Source organism: Astatotilapia calliptera, chromosome 3 (assembly GCF_964374335.1).
Source record: "Astatotilapia calliptera chromosome 3, fAstCal68.1, whole genome shotgun sequence".
In the NCBI taxonomy this organism is placed as follows: domain Eukaryota; kingdom Metazoa; phylum Chordata; class Actinopteri; order Cichliformes; family Cichlidae; genus Astatotilapia; species Astatotilapia calliptera.
The window spans coordinates 80207259-80211591 of record NC_137424.1 but is presented as its reverse complement, the minus strand read 5'-3'; the positions used below and the strand labels follow the sequence as shown (position 1 = coordinate 80211591).

At 43.5% G+C, this 4333-nt stretch overlaps 1 long non-coding RNA gene across 1 annotated transcript; it reads left to right on the top strand.

Moving 5' to 3' along the window:
• The first annotated feature begins 1276 nt into the window (after positions 1-1276).
• LOC145425948 (uncharacterized) lies at positions 1277-3492 on the top strand. Its single transcript, XR_013906716.1, has 2 exons — positions 1277-3168; positions 3250-3492. It is a non-coding gene; the product is annotated as an uncharacterized LOC145425948 (long non-coding RNA).
• Positions 3493-4333: the final 841 nt, after the last annotated feature.

Genomic DNA, 4333 nt, shown 5'->3' with positions numbered 1-4333 from the left:
ATAGCGTGATATACACAAGGGCACAAATATAAAGAGTGAAAATGTGTAGTCAAAAGCTTCACACTGTCAGCTTTCACCAATACAAAGATCGAGCAGATGCAAAACGAGTACCAGCAAAATATCATTGCTCACTCACATCACTCAGTCGTTACACTGCACCGACAGTTTGCAGCTGCATGCCTGAATGTCTTCACATCACGAAGGATTTAATGTATAGATTTATTTTGACATGTTATTAATATACTGTACTACTTGTTGTAGTTAAAACAAGTCAAACTTGCATCAACACAACTAAATTTCTCTCCACCAGTCTAAACCAGTCCTACAAATATCTCCCAGTGTGGCAGCACAGATAACCACTGGTGTATAAGGTGCTTCTGAATTCACAATACTTTGATGAAGAACCTGCTGAGTAAACAATCAGCCTGTTATTATTGCTTCCTACATCTGCTTTTTGAAAACCTCCCAAAGGCCCGTTTAAGAGCCACGTCAGTGTATTTGTATCTGTTCTTGCTGCATCTTCATTGGTCTGTCTCTCTGTTGCTATCTGTTGTTTTGTCTCTTTAGCTCTTCATCTTTTTGTTTTTGTCAGTTTTTGTCAGTGAGCTGGTGAACTTTTGTGTGTCTGCTGCCTTTGTTTGTGTGTTCTCAACAAGATTCGCCCCAAATTCAAGCCCTGCACATCTTGCCAGACTCCCAATCAGGAAGCAGAAAAACCTGCTGTCTCCGCTCTGGAAGTCTGTCCACCAAGAAAAGCTCTGACTTCTGCTAAATGGGCCAAACTGGGCAGAAAGTATACAAACACATCCTTATAGAATATGATGTAACACTATAATTCTGAAATATAGTGGGCCATGAAAGATACACCCGACTCATCCTGCAGCCTTCAATTGGAGCCTCCAAAGGATGCAGACCCTGGCTGCGTCCCAATTCAGGGTCTGCAGCCTTAAAGGCCACATTTTGAGGCCAATTGCATCACAGTGACGAAATGAAGGCTGTCCCAACTCAAAGGCTGCTCGAGATGCGGCCTTCATTTCCCTGACAACAACAGCAGACACGTGGTGTGTGTGCGGGTGTCTGCCTCTTATAACCACAGTGATTCTCCTGTGGTTTGAAATCTCACGTGATCTTGTGACGTGATCACGAGTCCACACACTAACAGGTCACCTCAACAAGAACAGATTCAATCCTAATGATTTAGTTACCATAGAAACATGAAATGGTTTGGTTGACAGCACATGTTAGACTGTTGTAAACGTCACAGCCACACAGTCACACTTCCTGAGTGTTTCTAACATGATGGATGTGAAACACTGAGTGATGCTTCATCACATTCACACTCACAGCTCCTCTGTCAGTGTCTCAGCTATGCTGGCAGCCTGGAGTCACCTGTAACATGACTGTGGGCTGATGCTGAACTCTGACTCTTATATGTGTCTTATTAACCTCAGAGCTGCTCAAACTGAGGGAGGCGGGACTTACAGCACAGGAAGTGATGTCAGAATATAAAGGCTTTTAGTCCTGAGTGAGTGACAGGTTTGACGGTGACGTGGATCTCCTTCAGACCTGGATCACAGTCTTCACACTAAACCCTTTAAAAAGTGTGTCGTTGTGCAGTTAAAGCTGTTTGTGTGACACTCTGCTGCTGCCTCAAACCACATTGTGCGCTGTCTATCTTGCGTGCTGCACAATAGCGTTTAATATTTAGTATCTACTGTTATCTACTGCTAGCTAGTTTATTGTGATGGTGCTGTATTTATTATGTTGCTCTTTTTTTGTTTGCTTTCTCTTCTGTTTTTTTCTCCATACAGGTGATCCAGGTGTTTTTTCTCTCTTCCCCCCCTTCTCACCGTCTCTCCTCTCCTCTGGTTTTCTTTCTCTCCCTCTCTTTCTTTCATTCTTTCTCCCTGTCCTATCCCCCAGTCATGTCTGTCCTGTTTGTAACAACCGAAAATAAAATAAACTCATAATTATAATAAAGGTCAATCAAATGGACCAATATGGCAAGGCCATGATGATCCACTGGGTAAAATAAATCCGCTTGGCATCTTTCTTGGCCTTAAGACAACAATTCTGATGGTAAAGATCCAAACGGGACACAAAGAAAAAAAAAAGTAGAATGGGAGGCAGAGCCTTCAGTTTTCAGGCCCCTCTTCTGTGGAACCAGCTTCCAGTTTGGATTCAGGAGACAGACACTATCTCTACTTTCAAGATTAGGCTTCAAACTTTCCTTTTTGCTAAAGCATATAGTTAGGGCTGGACCAGGTGACCCTGGATCCTCCCTTAGTTACACTCCAAAAACTCTGTTGTTGGATGAACACAATTTAATCATGGCACCTTTTTCTACGTGATTTAACCAAGTACAATAACCGATTTTTGACCATGTCAAACCAACACATTTGGCATTTAGTTGTTTGATGTAATCAGATTACCTTGGATCATTGTAGTATACTCACATTAACTTGAAGAGATTTATTTAAGCATGTAGATTGAAAGTTTTAATTCATTCAACACAAGTTAAAAACTTCAGGAGAACACAATGAAATCTTGTTGTTTGAACAACTACTTTGTTAATCAAGGGAATTGCTGCTAGTCTTGCTTAACGAACCAATATGTGGGTTGATGGTTTAATAGAGACAAACAACCATTTACACTTACATTCATGGGTAACTTAGAATCACCAATAACTCTAATTACACCCTGCAAACCAGCCAGATTGTGGATTTGAACCCAGGCCCTTCTTGCTGTGAGGCTTAACAAAACTAGGAAAGTTGTGATTGATGCAGAGTTTTCTGTATGTTTTTGTCTTTGACAGGTTAAACCACAATAAACAGCAAACACGTAGTGTGGGTGTAGTTGTCTGTCTCTTAAAACTCCAGTGATTTTCCTGCAGTTTGACATCTCATGTGTCATGGTCGCCGCACCTCGCCAGCTGACAGCAGTCAGGCTTTGTTTTGTTTATTCTCCTCTCTCGCCTCTGCTCTCCCTTTCTCTCTCGTCCTCTCCCACTCTCTCTTTCTCCTGCCGGGGCGGAGCTCAGTATGGGCTCCTGCTCCTGGCCCACACACCTGGAGATGATCAGCACACCTGCCGCTGATTATGAGAATTGGAGTCCTACTTAAGATGGCGAGTCTGCTCTACTCGTCGCTGGATCGTTGAGCCGTCAGCGTCAGTCGTCCTGCACTCTGCAAAGTTTGTTCGTGAGTACGTCTGAACCAGGAGACTAACTGTTTCTCTGTCTGTGTATAGATTTCCCCTGGACCTGTTTTCCCTGTGCACGGTGACTGAGCGTGAGCAAGAGTGATAGAGGAAAGAAGAGGAGCTGTGTGTGGTTGCGAGGGCTGTATGGAAATCTCCCGTCCCTGGACTCCTGCCCCTTTCACTCCCGGACCCTGGAACCACAGCCCCTTTTCCCCAGACACCGTTGTGTGTGTGTATATATATTTCACCGTGGAGAACACTGTAAATAAATTCACTTTTGATTTGAAGAAACTTGTGGTCTGCGCCTGAGTCCGCTCCACTAATCGTGACATCATGGTATCTTGTGAATTTCGTGAGTCCAGGCAACAAACCACTCTTACTAGATTGTATCCTGTCATCTCAACATGAACAAGAATTAAGTTGCTGAGTTTCATGCAGATGCTACATGATTTAATTATGTTCACCATAGAAAAATGAAATTATTTAGTTCAAATTACAAGTTTGAATCTTGTACATGTAACAACCACCCAATAGGTGTAGGCTGCTGGGGGGCTCCCATGATGCACTGGGTGTTTCTTCTTCACTCACTATGTGTTAATACACCTGTACATCTTTAATCATTAGTTATTATTCATATCTGGCTCTTCCACAGCACATCTTTTATGTCTTCTTTCTCTCACCCGAACTGGTCACATGGCTGCCCCTCCCTGAGCCTTTGGCACATCCTGTGGCTGCAGAATAAGCAGCAGCTCAGGAAACAACACCTACAAAGTGTTTTCAGTTTGACCCACAGAGCTGCAGAGCATGATGGGACCCGGTGATAAACTGGAGCAAAGCTCATGCTAACATCACACACAGCAAACATGTTAAACAGGGAGGACGGTAACAGAGGGAATGATCAGGACAGTGAGCTGCGGTCACCACAGAAACACTGTTTACACAGACTCCACAACATTGTGTCGGTGTTGTGTAATCTGTGCCGAACACAGAACAGAGACGTGATAAGAAAACCTCTGATCAAACATGATGAATCCTCAAGTGTCAGTGAGAATAACAGAAAGGGAAAAGTGAGTCATTTGTCATGAGAAGTGGGGCTCAGGAGGTGGAGCAGGTCACCTGACAACAGAAAGGT